Below are 22,414 nucleotides of genomic sequence, written 5' to 3' on the forward strand. Positions count from 1 at the left end.
GCGTACTATGCTTAAACAAAGGGGACTACAGTGGGATGAGGGCAGAGTTGGCTAAAGTAGACTGGAAATACAGACTAAACGGTGGCACAATTAAGGAACAGTGGAGGACTTTTAAGGAGCTCTTTCATAGTGCTCAACAAAAATATATTCCAGTGAAAAAGAAGGGCGGTAAGAGAAGGGATAACCAGCCGTGGATAATCAAGGAGATAAAGGAGAGTATCAAATTAAAAACCAATGCGTATAAGGTGGCCAAGGTTAGTGGGAAACTAGAGGATTGGGAAAATTTTAAACGACAGCAAAGAATGACTGAGAAAGCAATAAAGAAAGGAAAGATAGATTACGAAAGTAAACTTGCGCAAAACATAAAAACAGATAGTAAAAGCTTTTGCGGATATATAAAAGGAAAAAGAGTGACTAAAGTAAATGTTGGTCCCTTAGAAGATGAGAAGGGGGATTTAATAATGGGAAATGTGGAAATGGCTGAGACCTTAAACAATTACTTTGTTTCGGTCTTCACAGTGGAAGACACAAAAACCATGCCAAAAATTGCTGGTCACGGGAATGTGGGAAGGGAGGATCTTGAGATAATCACTATCACTAGCGGGGTAGTGCTGGACAGGCTAATGGGACTCAAGGTAGACAAGTCCCCTGGTCCTGATGAAATGCATCCCAGGGTATTAAAAGAGATGGCGGAAGTTATAGCAGATGCATTCGTTATAATCTACCAAAATTATCTGGACTCTGGGGAGGTACCAGCGGATTGGAAAGCAGCTAATGTAACGCCTCTGTTTAAAAAAGGGGGCAGACAAAAGGCAGGTAACTATTGGCCGGTTAGTTTAACATCTGTAGTGGGGAAAATGCTTGAAGCTATCATTAAGGAAGAAATAGCGGGACATCTAGATTGGAATAGTGCAATCAAGCAGACGCAGCATGGATTCATGAAGGGGAAATCATGTTTAAATAATTTACTGGAATTCTTTGAGGATATAACGAGCATGGTGGATAGAGGTGTACCGATGGATGTGGTGTAATTAGATTTCCAAAAGGCATTCGATAAGGTGCCACTCAAAAGGTTACTGCAGAAGATCAAGGTACGCGGGGTCAGAGGAAATGTATTAGCATGGATAGAGAATTGGCTGGCGAACAGAAAGCAGAGAGTCGGGATAAATGGGTCCTTTTCGGGTTGGAAATCGGTGGTTAGTGGTGTGCCGCAGTGATTGGTGCTGGGACCACAACTGTTTACAATATACATAGATGACCTGGAAGAGGGGACAGAGTGTAGTGTGACTAAATTTGCAGATGACACAAAGATTAGTGGGAAAGCGGGTTGTGTAGAGGACACAGAGAGGCTGCAAAGAGAGTTAGGTAGGTTAAGCGAATGGGCTAAGGTTTGGCAGATGGAATACAATGTCGGAAAATGTGAGGTCATCCACCTTGGGAAAAAAAAACAGTAAAAGGGAATATTATTTGAATGGGGAGAAATTACAACATGCTGCGGTGCAGAGGGACCTGGGGGTCCTTGTGCATGAACCCCAAAAAGTTAGTTTGCAGGTGCAGCAGGTAATCAGGAAGGCGAATGGAATGTTAGCCTTCATTGCGAGAGGGATGGAGTACAAAAGTAGGGAGGTCCTGCTGCAACTGTACAGGGTATTGGCGAGGCCGCACCTGGAGTACTGCGTGCAGTTCTGGTCACTTTACTTAAGGAAGGATATACTGGCTTTGGAGTGGGTACAGAGATGATTTACTGGGCTGATTCCGGAGATGAGGGGGTTACTTTATGATGATAGATTGAGTAGACTAGGGGGTCTTTACTCGTTGGAGTTCAGAAAAATGAGGGGTGATCTTATAGAAACATTTAAAATAATGAAAGGGATAGATAAGATAGAGGCAGAGAGGTTGTTTCCACTGGTCGGGGAGACTAGAACTAGGGGGCACAGCCTCAAAATATGGGGGATTCAATTTAAAACCGAGTTGAGAAGGAATTTCTTCTCCCAGAATCTGTGGAATTCTCTGCCCAAGGAAGCAGTTGAGACTAGCTCATTGAATATATTCAAATCACAGACAGATCGATTTTTAACCAATAAGGTAATTATGGATTACGGGGAGCGGGTGGGTAAGTGGAGCTGAGTCCACGGCCAGATCAGCCATGATCTTGTTGAATAGCGGAGCAGGCTCGAGGGGCTAGATGGCCTACTCCTGTTCCTAATTCTTATGTTCTTGTGTAGGTGAACGGCCTCTCCCCGGTGTGACTGCATCAATAAGTTTCCAGCAGGGGCAGGGAATTGAATCCCTTTCTATAGTCCCCACATTTCCACGGTTTCTCCATGGTGTGGGTGTCCTTGTGTCTCTCCAGGTTGGACGATCAGTTGAAGCCTCATCCACACAGAACATATGTACGGTTTCTCCCCGCTGTGAATGGTGCGATGTTTTTTCAGGCTGTGTAACTGGTTAAAGCTCTTTCCACAGGCAGTGCACTGGAACACTCTCACTCGGGTGTGTGTGCCTCGGTCCTTTTCCAGACACACTTGATGTTTGAAATCTTTTCCCACAGACAGAACAGACAAACATTTTTCTTTCCACACTCAAAAGCCGATGATATTCATGTTGCGGTGGATCGACTGACTGTCAGATCTTGGTGATGTTTGGTTCGAGTTTCCCATCTGAAAATCGTCCCCTTCCAATCCCCTGTAAACTGAGTTTACAAAAGTCATTACTGTAAGGACAGGATAGACATTCAGAACAGTCAATTCTAGTTTCAATGGCACGCACATTCCTCTCTGGTGTCCCCACAGCTGTAAATCTCCGTCACACACACTATCCCTACACCCCGTACTGAAATCCAAACCCATTACATCATCGCCAACATTCTTTCCTTCTTGCTGAAGGTGCTGACTCTGGCTGGGTTCAGTTCTACACTCACTGGTTCCCCTCCCCTGAAGGTGCTGACTCTGGCTGGGTTCATTTTTACACTCACTGGTTCCCCTCCCTCTCCACCCCTGAAGGTGCTGACTCTGGCTGGGTTCAGTTCTACACTCACTGGTTCCCCTCCCCTGAAGGTGCTGACTCTGGCTGGGTTCATTTTTACACTCACTGGTTCCCCTCCCTCTCTTCCCCTGAAGTGCTGACTCTGGTTGGGTTCTAGTTAGGCCACAGCTGGAGTATGTGTGCAGTTCTTGTCACCACATTACAGGAAAGATGTGATTGTTCCAGAGAGGGTACAAAGTCACAGAGAAGGATGAGGGGAGACCTCATTATGGTGTATAAAATTATGAGGGGCCTAGATAGAGTGAATAGAAAGGACCTATTTACCTTAGTGGAGGGATCAATACCTGGGGGGCATAGATTTAAAGTAATTGGTCAAAGGTGTAGATGGGATTTGAGAAGTTTTTTCACCCAGAGGATGGTGGGAGTCTGGAACTCACTGCCTGAAAGGGGGGTAGAGGCAGAACCCCTCATAGCATTTAAAAATACCTGGATATGCACTTGAGGGGCCGAGATAGAGTGGCTCGGAAGAACCTATTTGCCTTAGCAGAATGGCCAATAACTCGGAGGGCATAGAATTAAAGTAATTGGTAGAAGGATTAGAGGGGAGACCTAATTGAAGTGTGTAAAATTATGAGGGGCCTGGATAGAGTGGATAGCATGGACCAATTTCCGTTAGCAGATGGGTCACCTGTGGCTCAGTGGGTAGCACTCTCATCTCTGAGTCAGAAGGTTGTGGGTTCAAGTCCCACTCCAGGGACTTGAGCACAAAAAATCTAGGCTGACATGCCAGTGTAGTGCTGAGGGAGTGCTGCACTGTCGGAGGAGCCGACCTTTGGATGAGACGTAAAACCGAGGCTCTGTCTGCTCTCTGTCTGGTGTCTGGTAAAAGATCCCATGGCACTATTTCGAATAAGAGCAGCGGACGTATCCCTGGCATTCTGGACAATATTTATCCCTCAATCTAAATAAGAAAAACAGCTTATCTGGTCATTATCATGTTGCTGTCTGTGGGAGCTTGCTTTGCGCAAATTGGCTGCCACGTTTCCCCACATTACAACAGTGACTACACTCCAACAGAATTTCATTCTTTGTAAAGAGCTTTGAGACGTCTGGTGGTGGTGAGAGGCGCTATCTAAATGCAAGTCTTATATCAATGTAAGCCGAGAGCTGTACAGTGGGATTAGGCTGGAGAGCTCTGTGCCGGCCGGCAGAAACACGATGGGCCGAATGGACTTCTTCTGTGATGTCACTGTCTGGGATTCTATGATGTCACAGGTCTCACCAGCAGCCGCACTGCCTGATGGGTGAGAGGCCTATAAAGGCCCAGCAGGGATTCCGGGGCCCAGTGTCGAGGAGGTGTGTGGAGAGGCAGTCGGGACTTCGGTGAGAGGTCCATAAAGGCCCAGCAGGGAGTCCGGGGCCCAGTGTCAAGGTGGTGTATGGAGAGGCAGTCGGAACTTCAGTGAGAGGTCTATAAAGGCCCAGCAGGGAGTCCGGGGCCCAGTGTCGAGGAGGTGTGTGGAGAGACAGTCGGGACCTCGGTGAGAGGTCTATAAAGGCTCGGCAGGGAGTCCGGGGCCCAGTGTCGAGGAGGTGTGTGGAGAGGCAGTCGGGACTTCGGTGAGAGGTCTATAAAGGCCCAGCAGTGAGTCTGGGTCCCAGTGTCGAGGAGGTGTGTGGAGAGACAGTCGGGACCTCGGTGAGAGGTCTATAAAGGCCCAGCAGTGAGTCTGGGTCCCAGTGTCGAGGAGGTGTGTGGAGAGACAGTCGGGACCTTGGTGGGAGGTCTATAAAGGCCCGGCCGATGCAGCTGCAGCAGGGAGAGAAGGCAAAAAAGAAGTAGAAAGAAATCGAAAGATGATGTCACAGCCAACGGGGTAAATGATTGGCTGGTGATTGGTGAGTCGTTTTTCTTTTGTCTTTTCTCTATGTGTCAGTAACTTTTAGCACTGTTGTTGCCAATTTAAGTGTATCTAAGGGTTAAGTCGTGGCAGGAGAGCTCGGACACGTGTTATGCTCCTCCTGTACTATGTGGGAAGTCAGGGACGCTTCCGGTGTCCCTGTCGACTACGTGTGCGGGAAGTGCATCCACCTCCAGATCCTGACGGACCGCGTTGCGGAACTGGAGCTGTGAATGGATGAACTCTGGAGCATCCATGATGCTGAGAATGACGTGAAGAGCACGTTTAGTAAGTTGGTCTTACCGCAGGTAAAGAGTACACAGCCAGATAGGGAATGGAAGACCAACAGGAAGAGCAGTGCAAGGAAGGTAGTGCAGGGGTCCCCTGCGGTCATCCCCCTGCAAAACAGATACACCGCTTTAGGTACTGTTGGGGAGGATGACTCATCAGGTGGAGCAGCAGCAGCCAAGTTCATGGCACCGTGGCGGGCTCTTCTGCACAGGAGGGCAGGAAAAAGAGTGGGAGAGCGATAGTGATAGGGGAGGGGGAGGGGAGGGAATTATGGGTGAGGGGTGTTTGTGGGGGAGGGGTGTTTGTGGGGGAGGGGGAATTGTGGGAGAGGAGATATGATGATAGATTGAGTAGACTGGGTCTTTACTCGTTGGAGTTCAGAAGGATGAGGGGTGATCTTCTAGAAAAATTTAAAATCATAGACAAGATAGAGGCAGAGAGGTTGTTTCCACTGGTCGGGGAGACTAGAACTCGGGGGCACAGCCTCAAAATACGGGAGAGCCAATTTAAAACCGAGTTGAGAAGGAATTTCTTCTCCCAGAGGGTTGTGAATCTGTGGAATTCTCTGCCCAAGGAAGCAGTTGAGGCTGGCTCATTGAATGTATTCAAGTCACAGATAGATAGATTTTTAACCAATCAGGGAATTAAGGGTTACAGGGAGCGGGCGGGTAAGTGGAGCTGAGTCCACGGCCAGATCAGCCATGATCTTGTTGAATGGCGGAGCAGGCTCGAGGGGCTAGATGGCCTACTTCTGTTCCTAATTCTTATGTTCTTATGATGCAATTGTAAGGAGAATAGATAGGCGTTTCTGCAGCCGCAACTGAGACTCCAGGATGGTATGTTGCCTCCCTGGTGCAAGGGTCAAGGATGTCTCGGAGCGGGTGCAGGACATTCTGAAAAAGGAGGGTGAACAGCCAGTTGTTGTGGTGCATAAGGATACCAAAGATATGGGTAAAAAACGGGATGATGTCCTACGAGATGAATTTAGGGAGCTCGGAGTTAAATTAAAAAGTAGGACCTCAAAAGTAGTAATCTCAGGATTGCTATCAGTGCCACATGCTAGTCAGAGTAGGAATCACAGGATAGCTCAGATGAATACGTGGCTTGAGCAGTGGTGCAGCAGGGAGGGATTCAAATTCCTGGGGCATTGGCACCGGTTCTGGGGGAGGTGGGACCAGTACAAACTGGACGGTCTGCACCTGGGCAGGACCGGAACCAATGTCCCAGGGGGAGTGTTTGCTCGTGCTGTTGGAGAGGGGTTAAACTAATGTGGCAGGGGGATGGGAACCTATGCAGGGAGACAGAGAGAAATAAAATGGAGTCAAAAGCAAAAGATAGAAAGGAGAATAGTAAAAGTGGAGGGTAGAGAATCCTAAGGCAAAAAACAAAAAGGGCCACATTACAGAAAAATTCTAAAGGGGCAAAATGTGTTAAAAAGACAAGCCTGAAGGTCCTGTGCCTCAATGCGAGGAGTATTCAGAATAAGGTGGACGAATTAACTGCGCAGATAGCAGTTGATGGATACGATGTGATTGGAATCACGGAGACATGGCTCCAGGCTGACCAAGGCTGAGAACTCAACATCCAGGGGTATTCAGCATTTAGGAAGGATAGAAAGAAAGGAAACGGAGGTGGGGTGGCGTTGCTGGTTAAAGAGGAAATGAATGCAATAGTAAGGAGGGATGTCAGCCGAGATGATGTGGAATCGGTATGGGTGGAGCTGCGGAATTCCAAAGGGCAGAAAACCAAACTAGACTATACTGGCAAAGGATACTTAAAGAGTTGACGATGGATAAGCAATGCAAACATTTAAAGATCACATGGATGAACTTCAGCAATTGTACATCCCTGTCTGGAGTAAAAATAAAACGGGGAAGATGGCTCAACCGTGGCTAACAAGGGAAATTAAGGATGGTGTTAAAGCCAAGGAAGAGGCATATAATTTGGCAAGAAAACGCAACAGACCACCAAACAGTAGTAGTGAGGTTGGGGACAGCATCAAACATGAAATATGGGATGTGAGCAATAAAGGTACAGCAGTTATCATGGGCGACTTTAATCTACATATTGATTGGGCTAACCAAACTGGTAGCAATGCGGTGGAGGAGGATTTCCTGGAGTGCATTAGGGATGGTTTTCTCGACCAATATGGTGAGGAACCAACTGGAGAGCTGGCCATCCTAGACAGGGTGATGTGCAATGAGAAGGGACTAATTAGCAATCTTGTTGTGCGAGGCCCCTTGGGGAAGAGTGACCATAATATGGTAGAATTTTTTATTAAGATGGAGAGTGACACAGTTAATTTGGAAACTAGGGTTCTGAACTTAAGGAATGGTAACTTCGACGGTATGAGGCATGAATTGGCTAGACTAGACTGGCAAAGGATACTTAAAGAGTTGACGGTGGATAAGCAATGCAAACATTTAAAGATCACATGGATGAACTTCAGCAATTGTACATCCCTGTCTGGAGTAAAAATAAAACGGGTAAGGTGGCTCAACCGTGGCTAACAAAGGAAATTAAGGATAGTGTTAAAACCAAGGAAGAGGCATATAATTTGGCAAGAAAAAGCAGCAAACCTGAGGACTGGGAGAAATTTAGAATTCAACAGAGGAAGACTAAGGGTTTAATTAAGAGGGGGAAAATAGAGTACGAAAGGAAGCTTGCAGGGAACATAAAAACTGACTGCAAAAGCTTCTATAAATATGTGAAGAGAAAAAGATTAGTGAAGAGAAACGTAGGTCTCTTGCTGTTGGATTCAGGTGAATTTATAATGGGGAACAAAGAAATGGCAGACCAATTGAACAAATACTTTGGTTCTGTCTTCATGAAGGAAGACAAAAATAACCTTCCAAATGTACTCGGGGACAGTAAGTCTAGTGAGAAAGAGGAACTGAAGGATATCCTTATCAGGCGGGATTGTGTAAGGGAAATTGATGGGATTGAAGGCCGATAAAACCCCGGGGCCTGATAGTCTGCATCCCAGAGTACTTAAGGAAGTGGCCCTAGAAATAGTGGAGGCATTGGTGATCATTATCCAAAAGTCAATTGACTCTGGATCAGTTCCTATGAACTGGAGGCTGGCTAATGTAACACCACTTTTTAAAAGAGGAGGGAGAGAGAAAGCAGGTAATTATAGATCGATTAGCCTGACATCAGTAGTGGGGAAAATGTTGGAATCAATCATTAAGGATGAAATAGCAGCGCATTTGGAAAGCAGTGGCAGGATTGGACCAAATCAGCGTGGATTTATGAAAGGGGAATCATGCTTGACGAATCTTCTGGAATTTTTTGAGGATGTAACTAGCAGAGTGGACAAGGGAGAACCAGTGGATGTGGTGTATTTGGACTTTGAAAAGGCTTTTGACAAGGTCCTCCACAAGAGATTGGTGTGCAAAATTAAAGCACATTGTCTTGGGGGTAATGTACTGACGTGGATAGAGAACTGATTGGCAGATAGGAGGCACAGAGTCGGGATAAACGGGTCCTTTTCAGAATGGCAGGCAGTGACTCGTGGAGTGCCGCAGGGCTCAGTACTGGGACCTCAGCTCTTTACAATATACATTAACGATTTAGATGAAGGAATTGAGTGTAATATCTCCAAGTTTGCGAATGACACTAAACTAAGTGGCAGGAGGATGCTAAGAGGCTGCAGGGTGACTTGGACAGGTTAGGTGAGTGGGCAAATGCATGGCAGATGCAGTATAATGTGGATAAATGTGAGGTTATCCATTTTGGGGGCAAAAACACGAAGGCAGAATATTATCTGGATGGCGGCAGATTCGGAAAAGGAGGTACAATGAGACCTGGGTGTCATGGTTCATCAGTCATTGAAAGTTGGCACGCGGGTACAGGAGGCAGTGAAGAAGGCAAATGGTATGTTGGCCTTCATAGCTAGGAGATGTGAGTATAGGAGCAGGGAGGTCTTACTGCAGTTGTACAGGGCCTTGGTGAGGCCTCACCTGGAATATTGTGTTCAGTTTTGGTCTCCTAATCTGAGGAAGGACGTTCTTGATGTTGAGGGAGTGCAGCGAAGGTTCACCAGACTGATTCCCGGGATGGCTGGACTGTCATATGAGGAGAGACTGGATCAACTGGGCCTTTATTCACTGGAGTTTAGAAGGATGAGAGGGGATCTCATGGAAATCTATAAGATTCCGACGGGACGGGACAGGTTAGATGCAGGTAGAATGTTCCCGATGTTGGGGAAGTCCAGAACCAGGGGACACAGTCTAAGGATAAGGGGTAAGCCATTTAGGACCGAGATGAGGAGAAACTTCTTCACTCAGAGAGTGGTGAACCTGTGGAATTCCCTGCTGCAGAGAGTTGTTGAGGCCAGTTCATTGGATATATTCCAGAGGGAGTTAGATACGGCCCTGATGACGAAAGGGATCCAGGGTCTGGAGAGAAAGTAGGAAAGGGGCACTGAGGGAATGATCGGCCATGATCTGATTGAATGGTGGTGCAGGCTCGAAGGGCCCAATGGCCCACTCCTGCACCTATTTTCTATGTTTCTCTGACAGCACAAAGTCCGCGCCTGCGCACCGGGAACCACGTCCAGCGCAGCGCCCCCTCTCGGTCGCCATCGGTAATAACCACGCATGCCCAAAGGACATCGACCGCCCCCTCCCCCACACTTGGAGCTGCGCCTGCGCACTCGGATCTTGTGGCGCGGAATCGGTCGGCGCAGGGCCTTCTGGGGAAAGGTGTTTGTGTCTGTTAAAGAGCCGCGATCGGTGACGTAAAGTGAGTTTTCTCCGCTCCGATTGGGTAGAGAATGGCGCGGGGGGGAGGGGGAGAATAAAGGCAAATCCAAACCTGAGAGTCCGCACATCCGGGTCCCCGACACCGCGTCACACAGTCTGGCGGAGCGCGCTCGAGGGACACGTGACCCGGGCCCACGGCCTGATTGACCAATGGGGAGCGAGCGGGGCTGGACAGGGAGCTTCACTCTGTGTCTCACCCCCTGCACCTGATTGGACAGTGTTCATGGCAGACATCCGGTGCTCAGAATACCCCATTCCCCGGCGTTGACATTCATCACCTCGGTGAGGACAACATTTATCCCAAATATACGAGAAACTCATCAGTTCCTCCCGCAGTATACATAACATAAGAATTAGGAACAGGAGTAGGCCATCCAGCCCCTCGAGCCTGCTCCGCCATTCAACAAGATCATGGCTGATCTGGCCGTGGACTCAGCTCCACTTACCCGCCCGCTCCCCGTAACCCTTAATTCCCTTATTGGTTAAAAATCTATCTATCTGTGACTTGAATACATTCAATGAGCTAGCTTCAACTGCTTCCTTGGGCAGAGAATTCCACAGATTCACAACCCTCTGGGAGAAGAAATTCCTTCTCAACTCGGTTTTAAATTGGCTCCCCTGTATTTTGAGGCTGTGCCCCCTAGTTCTAGTCTCCCCGACCAGTGGAAACAACCTCTCTGCCTCTATCTTGTCTATCCCTTTCATTAATTTAAATGTTTCTAGAAGATCACCCCTCATCCTTCTGAACTCCAACGAGTAAAGACCCAGTCTACTCAATCTATCATCATAAGGTAACCCCCTCATCTCCGGAATCAGCCTAGTGAATCGTCTCTGTACCCCCTCCAAGGCCAGTATATCCTTCCTTAAGTAAGGTGACCAAAACTGCACGCAGTACTCCAGGTGCGGCCTCACCAATACCCTGTACAGTTGCAGCAGCACCTCCCTGCTTTTGTACTCCACCCCCTCGCAATGAAGGCCAACATTCCATTCGCCTTCCTGATTACCTGCTGCACCTGCAAACTAACTTTTTTTTGGGGATTCATTCAAATACACAAAAAAAAAGGGGGGGAAAAAAAAGGGCCTTGTAAATGTCTGGAGTGTCACCCAGGTCGGGTGGCACCGTTTAATGTTTTATGTTTTCGCAGGTAAACTCAAAAGAGTTTCATTCAAATAGGCTTTATTCATAATTTCCACTGTAATCCAGTAAACTCTTAAAGACCACAGTATGAACAGAAAGATCTCAGGTGTGTTACGAAATCAGGAATTTGGGATTTTTATGGGGGGGTGGAATTAGGTCCCCACAGGGGCTTACGTTCAGCGAAAAACTCCACGTTTAAGTTTAGCCTTGACTAACATTCCCTCTAATTTTTTGGGTGGGCTGTGCGGCCCAATCAAAATCCGCGCAGGCATGCTTTGTCCATTGAAAAGTGGGCTGCCTGGGACCTCCATCCCGCTCGGCCGTGCAGCTTAACGGGAACATTGGTCGTAGCTCCCTTGGCGCTTTGAGCTGTGCAATAAAACGACACACAATGCACCATAAATTAAAGCAATAGCAACCCTCCATGATCTTTCCTATTGTCTTTTCTGCACAAAAGGACCAGTTACATTAGAATTGGGGATAAGGGCCAGTCACCGACAGCACAAGGACCCCCAGGTCCCTCTGCACCGCAGCATGTTGTAATTTCTCCCCATTCAAATAATATTCCCTTTTACTGTTTTTTTCCCCCAAGGTGGATGACCTCACACTTTCCGACATTGTATTCCATCTGCCAAACCTTCACCCATTCGCTTAACCTATCCAAATCTCTTTGCAGCCTCTCTGTGTCCTCTACACAACCCGCTTTCCCACTAATCTTAGTGTCATTTGCAAATTTTGTTACACTGCACTCTGTCCCCTCTTCCAGGTCATCTATGTATATTGTAAACAGTTGTGGTCCCAGCACCGATCCCTGTGGCACACCACTAACCACCGATTTCCAACCCGAAAAGGACCCATTTATCCCGACTCTCTGTTTTCTGTTCGCCAGCCAATTCTCGATCCATGCTATTACATTTCCTCTGATTCTGCGTACCTTTATCTTCTGGAGTAACCTTTTGTGTGGCACCTTATCGAATGCCTTTTGGAAATCTAAATACACCACATCCATCGGTACATCTCTATTTACCATGCTCGTTATATCCTCAAAGAATTCCAGTAAATTAGCTAAACATGATTTCCCCTTCATGAATCCATGTTGCGTCTGCTTGATTGCACTATTCCTATCTAGATGTCCCGCTATTTCTTCCTTAATGATAGCTTCAAGCATTTTCCCCACTACAGATGTTAAACGAACCGGCCTATAGTTACCTGCCTTTTGTCTGCCCCCTTTTTTAAACAGAGGCATTACATTAGCTGCTTTCCAATCCGCTGGTACCTCCCCAGAGTCCAGAGAATTTTGGTAGATTATAACGAATGCATCTGCTCTTACTTCCGCCATCTCTTTTAATACCCTGGGATGCATTTCATCAGGACCAGGGGACTTGTCTACCTTGAGTCCCATTAGCCTGTCCAGCACTGCTCCCCAGTGATCGTGATTGTCTCAAGGTCCTCCCTTCCCACATTCCCGTGACCAGCAATTTTTGGCATGGTTTTTGTGTCTTCCACTGTGAAGACCGAAGCAAAATAATTGTTTAAGGTCTCAGCCATTTCCACATTTCCCATTATTAAATCCCCCTTCTCATCTTCTAAGGGACCAACATTTACTTTAGTCACTCTTTTCCCTTTTATATATCCGCAAAAGCTTTTACTATCTGTTTTTATGTTTTGCGCAAGTTTACTTTCGTAATCTATCTTTCCTTTCTTTATTGCTTTCTCAGTCATTCTTTGCTGTCGTTTAAAATTTTCCCAATCCTCTAGTTTCCCACTAACCTTGGCCACCTTATACGCATTGGTTTTTAATTTGATACTCTCCATTATCTCCTTGATTATCCATGGCTGGTTATCCCTTCTCTTACCGCCCTTCTTTTTCACTGGAATATATTTTTGTTGAGTACTATGAAAGAGCTCCTTAAAAGTCCTCCACTGTTCCTCAATTGTGCCACCGTTTTGTCTGTATTTCCAGTCTACTTTAGCCAACTCTGCCCTCATCCCACTGTAGTCCCCTTTGTTTAAGCATAGTACGCTCGTTTGAGACACTACTTCCTCATCCTCAATCTGTATTACAAATTCAACCATACTGTGATCACTCATTCTGAGAGGATCTTTTACCAGGAGATCATTTATTGTTCCTGTCTCATTACACAGGACCAGATCTAAGATAGCTTGCTTCCTTGTAGGTTCTGTAACATACTGTTCTAAGACACAATCCCGTATGCATTCTATGAATTCCTCCTCAAGGCTACCCCGTGCGATTTGATTTGACCAATCGATATGTCGGTTAAAATCCCCCATGATTACTGCCGTTCATTTTCACGTGCCTCCATTATTCCCTTGATTATTGCCCGCCCCACCATGAAGTTATTATTTGGGGGCCTATAAACTACGCCCACCAGTGACTTTTTCCTCTCACTATCTCTAATCTCCACCTACAATGATTCAACATTTTGTTCATTAGAGCCAATATCGTCTCTCACAACTGCCCTGATATCATCCTTTATGAACAGAGCTACCCCACCTCCTTTCCCTTCTTGTCTATCTTTCCGAATTGTCAGATACCCCTGTATGTTTAATTCCCAGTCTTGGCCACCCTGCAACCACGTTTCTGTAATGGCCACCAAATCATACCCATTTGTAATGATTTGTGCCGTCAACTCATTTACTTTATTTCGAATGCTGCATGCGTTTAGGTAGAGTGTTTTAATACTAGTTTTGAAACCATGATTCTTAGTTTTGACCCCTCCTGCAGCCCCTTTATATTCATACATATTATCCCTTCCTATCACCTTGTGGTTTACACTTACCCCAGTGCTACTCTGCTCTGTTGCCTCCTGCCTTTTGCATTCTTTCTTGGGGTCCGGTTCATCTGAGCTCTCACCCACTCGAACTGGCTCAGAGCCCTCTCCTGGGTTCTGAATACTCCTCGCATTGAGGCACCGAGCTTTCGTGCTTGCCTTTTTATTACACTTTGACCCTTTAGAATTTTGCTGTACAGTGGCCTTTTTTGTTATTTACCTTGGGTTTCTCCGCCCTCCACTTTTACTCATCTCCTTTCTGGCTTTTGTCTCCATTTTGTTTCCCTCTGTCTTCCTGCATTGGTTCCCATCCCCCTGCCATATTAGTTTAACTCCTCCCCAACAACACAAGCAAACAATCCCCCGAGGACATTGGTTCCGGTCCTGCCCAGGTGCAGACCGTCCGGTTTGTACTGGTCCCACCTCCCCCAGAACCGGTTCCAATGCCCCAGGAATTTGAATCCCTCCCTGCTGCACCACTGCTCAAGCCATGTATTCATCTGAGCTATCCTGCGATTCCTGCTCTGACTAGCTCGTGGCACTGGTAGCAATCCCGAGATTACTACTTTTCAGGTCCTACGTTTTAATTTAGCTCCTAGCTCCTTAAATTCTTCTTGTAGGACCTCATCCCTTTTTTTACCTATATCGCTGGTACCAATGTGCACCACGACAACTAGCTGTTCACCCTCCCTTTTCAGAATGTCCTGCACCCACTCCGAGACATCCTTGACCCTTGCACCAGGGAGGCAACATACCATCCTGGAGTCTCGGTTGCGGCCGCAGAAACGCCTATCTATTCCCCTTACAATTGAATCCCCTATCACTATCGCTCTCCCACTCTTTTTCCTGCCCTCCTGTGCAGCAGAGCCAGCCACAGTGCCATGAACTTGGCTGCTGCTGCCCTCCCCTGATGAGTCATCCCCTTCAACAGTACTCAAAGCGGTGTATCTGTTTTGCAGGGGGATGACCACAGGGGTCCCCTGCACTACCTTCCTTGCACTACTCTTCCTGCTGGTCATCCATTCCCGAGCTGGCTGTGGACCTCTGTATTGCAAATTCAACCATACTGTGATCACTCATTCCGAGAGGATCTTTTACTAGGAGATCGTTTATTTTTCCTGTCTCATTACACAGGACCAGATCTAAGATAGCTTGCTTCCTTGTAGGTTCTGTTACATACTGTTCTCAGAAACAATCCCGTATGCATTCTATGAATTCCTCCTCCAGGCTACCCCGTGCGATTTGAGTTGACCAATCGTTATGTAGGTTAAAATCCCCCATGACTACTGCTGTTCCTTTTTCACATGCCTCCTTTATTCCCTTGATTATTACAGATGCGGAGGGACAGTGAATGTCCCGAACATTGTTGTACAGTGTGCTGGATAGTTCACCCCTAGGTCTGAGCCTTTTGGTGATGATTTGAACTTAACCCAGAAAGAGTCTGCACCTTCAGGACAGGGAGAACAGTCAACTTAAAAGAAAAATGTTGCTATGTCTGCACAGGGTGAAGGGATTTACAGCTTTGGGGGAACAAGAGAGGAAAGAATGTTCTCTCTTGAATAGAAACTAGAATGATCTTTTCTGAATTTATATCCTGTACTTAGTGATGAGTTTTGTAAACTCCTTTTACAGGGTATTAGAAGAGGAGGATTTGCAGACGGGAAACTCAAACCCAACATCACGTCAAGATCTCACAGAATAATTCAATACATCTGAACCTGAATATCATCGGTGTTTGAATGTAGGAGGAGAAATCTTTTAACCAGTTACACAGCCTGAAATACATCGCACCATTCATAGTGGGGAGAAACTGTACACGTGTTCTGTGTGCAGGAGAAGCTTCAACTGATCATCTAACCTGGAGAGACACCAGGACACCCGCACCATGGAGATACCGTGAACATGTGGGGATGAGATAGGATTTAATTACCCATCTCTGCTGGAAACTCATTGAAACAGTCACACCGGGAAGAAACCGTTCACCTGCCCTGTGTGTGAGAAGGGATTCACTCAGTTATCTGGCCTACTGGCACACCAGCGAGTTCGCACTGGGGAGAGGCCGTTCACTTGCTCAGTGTGCGGGAAGGGATTTGCTCAGTTATCTGGCCTACTGGCACCCCAGTGAGTTCACACCAGGGAGAAGCCATTCACCTGCTCTGAGTGTGTGAAGGTATTCACTCAGTCATCCAACCTGCTGAAACACCAGCACGTTCACAAGTAACTGCAGGGGTTGGATTCTGCTGTTTTTGCTGCTGTTAATCACATCCTGACTGAATCATATTCATTCTAACAGTTGGGGTTTGTTTCTGATGTTAACAACCCTATAACTGGGCTGGACTTTAATATTCTGGATATATTGCTGATGGTGTTCTCGGGCTGCAGTGTCCATTTAAGATCTTCTCTCTGTGATCTTTCCCCTTAATTTAGGGACTCTCGTCAGAAATTAGTTTAAAATAAAATTATGAACTTTTAATTCAATCCTAAATTGATGTTTGGTACAAAATCTAGAATTCACAATCTGAAATTCTTCACTGATTAACATCTCCAATTAGAAAGTGCTGATTAATCCTTGCTGACAATTCTTACTGACTTGCACATTACACACATTGGCCCCTCCAGTATCCACCAGAAAGAATGGGAATTGGTGGGGAATCAAGAGCCCCAAATGTTGCTCCTCCATCTGGTACAGCAATTCCCTCGGCACGGGAATGGGGACAAGTCCAGACCAAGTAACTGCTGAGTTTAATCTTTCCGGGCCTGTGGGGTTGGTTTATATCAGACAGAAGGAGATTGGTGTCAGTGACTGTGGGGTGGGTTTATATCAGACAAGAGGGGATTGGTGTCAGTGACTGTGGGTGGGTTTATATCAGACAGGAGGAGATTGGTGTCAGTGACTGTGGGGTGGGTTTATATCAGACAGGAGGAGATTGGTGTCAGTGACTGTGGGGTGGGTTTATATCAGACATGAGGGGATTGGTGTCAGTGACTGTGGGGTGGGTTTATATCAGACAGGAGGAGATTGGTGTCAGTGACTGTGGGGTGGGTTTATATCAGACAGGAGGAGATTGGTGTCAGTGACTGTGGGGTGGGTTTATATCAGACATGAGGGGATTGGTGTCAGTGACTGTGGGGTGGGTTTATATCAGACAGGAGGAGATTGGTGTCAGTGACTGTGGGTGGGTTTATATCAGACAGGAGGAGATTGGTGTCAGTGACTGTGGGGTGGGTTTATATCAGACAGGAGGAGATTGGTGTCAGTGACTGTGGGTTGGTTTATATCAGACAGGAGGGGATTGGTGTCAGTGACTGTAGGGTGGGTTTATTTCAGACAGGAAGAGATTGGTGTCAGTGACTTTGGGGTGGGTTTATATCAGACAGGAGGGGATTGGTGTCAGTGACTGTGGGGTGGGTTTATTTCAGACAGGAGGAGATTGGTGTCAGTGACTGTGGGGTGGGTTTATATCAGACAGGAGGGGATTGGTGTCAGTGACTGTGGGGTGGGTTTATTTCAGACAGGAGGAGATTGGTGTCAGTGACTGTGGGGTGGGACTTGCTGAGGTGCTCTTGCAGAGAGCTGGCACAGGCTCAACAGGCCGCATAGCCCTCGTCCGTGCTGTAACCATTCTCTGATTCTATGGTAAGATCCTTGTAGACTACATCAAATGCTCTCATCGACATTCCTTGTTACCTCCTTAAAACATTCAATCAAGTTAGACACGACCTTCCCATAACAAATCCATGCTGACTGTTCTTGATTAATCGATGCCTTTCTAAATGACAATTAATACTGTCCCTCAGAAATTCTTCCATCAACTTTCCCACCACCGAGGTTAGGCTGACTGGCCTGTAATTACTCGGTCTCTCCGTTTCTCCCTTGTTAAATAACAGTACAACATGAGCAATCCTCAGTACCACACCTGTAGCCAGAGAGGATTGAAAATGATGGTTAGAACCTCTGCTATTTTCTCCCTTGCTTCTCTTAACTGCTTGGGATACACTTCATCCTGGGGATTTATCCACTTTCAAAAGATGCTACCCTCATTCTATCTCTCTCACTATATTTATCTCATCTGATATTTCACACTCCTCCTTAACTACAATGTCTGCATCGATCCTCTTTTTTGTGAAGACAGGCACAATATATTCATTAAGAACCATTCCCACGTCTTCCGTCTTCACATTCCACCTTCCTTTTTGGTCTCCTACTCTTTCTTTAGTTATTGTCTTGCTCTTAATGTATTCATAAAACATCTTTGGGTTTTCCTTGATTTTACTTGTCAATATTTTTTCATGCTCTCCTAATTTCCTTTTTAGTTTCACCCCTGCACTTTCTATACTCCTCGAGGGTTTCTGCAGTATTGAGCTCTCGGTATCTGACATAAGCTTCCCTTTTTTGCCTTCTCAAAACCTTTATGACCCTTGATATCCAGGGGACTCTAGATTTGGGAGTCCCACCCTTTATGTTTGTGGGAACATATTTGGTCTGAATCCTCAGGATCTCCTCCTTAAATGCCTCCCACTGCTCTGACACTTCAAGAAGTTGTTTCCAGTCCACTTTTGCTAAATCACATCTCAGCTTATTAAAATTGGCCTTTCCCCCGATCGAGAACTTTTATTCCTTGTCTACCTTTGTCCTTTTCCATAACTACCCGAAATGTAACTGAATTATGATCACTAGCACCACAATACTCTCTCCACCTGCCCAGCATCATTCCCTAAAACTAAATCCCTCACTTGTTGGGCTTGCTAGGTACTGGCTAAAAAAGTTCTCCTGAATGCATTTTAAGAATTCTGCTCCCGCTATACCTTTTACACTGATTCCATCCCAGTTAATGTTAGGGTAGTTGAAATGCCCTACTATTATTGCCCTATTGTTTTTAACCTTCTCAGAAATATGCCTACATATTTGCTTGTCTATCTCCCTCTGTCTCTTTGAGGGTCTCAGCAGTGTAACTACCCCTTTACATGTTTGGTTTGTACTTCCTGTCTACAAATGCTCCACTTCTAAAACCCTGTGGTAAGTTTAGAAAGGAGAACAGGGAAAATGTTGCCTCATGTCCCCCTTTCCAAGTCCAGGGTCAGTGAAGCTGATTTTCAGGCCCCAGCTGTTGCATAGGTTGGTTGAAAGTATCAACAGTAATGGCGGCTGCAATACCCACAAGCCCCCGTGCTCCAGCCGCCATGCTAAGTTGTCGCTGACAACACAAATGTGCCATTATCGATGGAACTTTCTCGGTGCCGCACATGCTCACCTTCACATGGTCCATCTCTGACTCTTCCCTTCCCTTCCTCGACTTCTGTCTCCATTTCTGGGACAGGCTATCGACAAACATCCACTATAAGCCCACTGACTCCCACAGCTACCTGGACGACACTTCCTCCCACCCTGCTTCCTGTAAGGACTCCATTCCATTCTCTTGTCTCCGTCGCATCTGTTCGGATGATGGCACCTTCCATATTAGTGTTTCCGATGTTTTCCTTTTTCCTCAACCGAGGATTCCCTCGACCGTGTCCATTTTATTTCCCACACCTCTGCTCTCACCCCCTTCCCCTCCCTCTCAGAACTACGACAGGATTCAACTTGTCCTCACCTTTCACCCCACCAGCCTCCACATTCAACAGATCATCCTCTGCCATTTGTCACCTCCAGCGTGATCCCACCACCAATCACATCTTCCCCTCCCCTCTCAGCATTCTGAAGGGACCGCTCCCTCCGCAACACTCTGGTCTGGTCCACTCCACAATCACCCCCAACACCCCCTCCCCTTCCCACGGCACCTTCCCGTGCAAGCACAGCAGATGCAACACCTGCCCTTTTACTTCCTCCCTTCTCCCTATCCAGGGCCCCAAACACTCCTTCCAGGTGAAACAGTGATTTTCTTGTACTTTTTGCAATTTAGTATTCTGTATTCATGATCACGATGCATTGGATTATATCGGATATACGGCACAGAAACAGGCCATTCAACCCCAGCAGACCATGCCACCGTTTATGCTCCACTCCCATCTTTCCTCATCTAAATCTATCAGCATAACCCTCTATTCCCTTCTCCCCCATATACTTGTCTAGCCTCCCCTTAAATGCACCTGTATTATTTGTTTCAACCACCCCCTGTGGCAGTGAGTTCCACATTCTCACCACTCTCTGGGTAAAGGATTTTCTTCCGAATTTCCTAATGGATTTCCTGGTGATGTCGACCTCCGAAAAGAATGACTCTGAAACTTTCAGCTCCGGCAGAAGTTTCTTTAATTTACTTGCTAGCAAGGGGCAGGTTACACTCAGTCAAGGGCTAAGTGAACACCTCCGCAATGGTACAGTTTCACGAGATATTTATACAGTAAAACCCAAGTTTTGGCCTCTCCCTGTGTATTGCTCTGTCTCACAGTCAGTGAATACAGATAAAGAGTTAATTACTATATCCTGGTCCTGACATGGTTTACAGATATTCCCTTTTGTCAGGGTTATCAGTTGGCCAGCCGGCCATTACTCCAAGAATCATATGTAATGGGCTATCACCTGTCTTGTATTGTGTCAGGATTGTTCAGTTTCCTAGTCAGTTTATCGTTTACATCAAAAGGATGAGGTCTCTACAAGAGATAGTGGCTGGTGGAATGGATACATAGGAAAGGTGGGGTGACATGGAACTGGTGTCGTGTAGACAATAGGAGAGCACCATGGGGGGGGGGGGGATACTTGTCTCAGCATGACTTGTCTCCTAGCTGTCTGATGGCCATCAGCCATCTCAAACCAGGTTTAGCTATTTATGCAAGCTGACTGCTAAAAAGCAGAAAGTTCTGGAAAGACCAGGACTCCATTTTGTTATATATATATTGCAAAGGGCACACAAATACCTTGTGGTATCAGCTTAGATAAAAATACATTTCCACATTCCCCCATTTTGTCCTTCACAAGGACAACTTAATCCATTCTGATCTTGTACAGTCTCTCCATTTCCATTTCCATTTCCACACAAGAACCTTCAGCAGTTGTTGCTACCATAACTCTAGCCGTGGTCTCGGTAGGTAACATAGTTTCTCCCACCCTGGCACAGCAACACTTAACGACGACAAATAATAGATACAGGGCGAAGACTATCAGCAGGGATATGATCAAACCCTGTACCACAGATCTCCCTCGGGATCCCAACCATCCCGATGCCCAACCCCACAAGGTGATACCGTCCTGGCTAACTGTCTGTTTATACTCTATTACCTTTTTCCTGATGTTTTCAGCTGGACTGCCGATATCTTCTGATTTATCTGGGATATACGTACAGCATTCTTCACCTATTAATGCGCATGTCCCTCCTTCCTTGGCTAGGAGATAATCTAAGGCAATACGATTTTGGAGAGCCACTGTTCGAATAGCTACCATTTCGTCATTTATCCCTTCAAAGGCTTGGGAAGTTGCGTTGGCTACTGATTCGACTAAGTTAGCCAGTTCCCGTAACTGCCATTCGGTCGATGCTATTCCATAGGGTGGCACCATTACATAGAAACATAGAAAATAGGTGCAGGAGTAGGCCATTTAGCCCTTCTAGCCTGCACCACCATTCAATGAGTTCATGGCTGAACATTCAACTTCAGTACCCCATTCCTGCTTTCTCGCCATACCCCTTGATCCCCCTAGTAGTAAGGACCTCATCTAACTCCTTTTTGAATATATTTAGTGAATTGGCCTCAACAACTTTCTGTGGTAGAGAATTCCACAGGTTCACCACTCTCTGGGTGAAGAAGTTCCTCCGCATCTCGGTCCTAAATGGCTTACCCCTTATCCTTAGACTGTGACCTCTGGTTCTGGACTTCCCCAACATTGGGAACATTCTTCCTGCATCTAACCTGTCTAACCCCGTCAGAATTTTAAATGTTTCTATGAGGTCCCCTCTCATTCTTCTGAACTCCAGTGAATACAAGCCCAGTCGATCCAGTCTTTCTTGATAGGTCAGTCCCGCCATCCCGGGAATCAGTCTGGTGAACCTTCGCTGCACTCCCTCAATAGCAAGAATGTCCTTCCTCAGGTTAGGAGACCAAAACTGTACACAATACTTCAGGTGTGGCCTCACCAATGCCCTGTACAACTGTAGCAACACCTCCCTGCCCCTGTACTCAAATCCCCTTGCTATGAAGGCCAACATGCCATTTGCTTTCTTAACCGCCTGCTGTACCTGCATGCCAACCTTCAATGACTGATGTACCATGACACCCAGGTCTCGTTGCACCTCCCCTTTTCCTAATCTGTCACCATTCAGATAATAGTCTGTCTCTCTGTTTTTACCACCAAAGTGGATAACCTCACATTTATCCACATTATACTTCATCTGCCATGCATTTGCCCACTCACCTAACCTATCCAAGTCACTCTGCAGCCTCATAGCATCCTCCTCGCAGCTCACACTGCCCCCCAACTTAGTGTCATCCGCAAATTTGGAGATACTACATTTAATCCCCTCATCTAAATCATTAATGTACAATGTAAACAGCTGGGACCCCAGCACAGAACCTTGCGGTACCCTACTAGTCACTGCCTGCTATTCTGAAAAG

The sequence above is a fragment of the Pristiophorus japonicus genome (genome assembly GCF_044704955.1).
Source record: "Pristiophorus japonicus isolate sPriJap1 chromosome 24 unlocalized genomic scaffold, sPriJap1.hap1 SUPER_24_unloc_2, whole genome shotgun sequence".
NCBI lineage: Eukaryota > Metazoa > Chordata > Chondrichthyes > Pristiophoridae > Pristiophorus > Pristiophorus japonicus.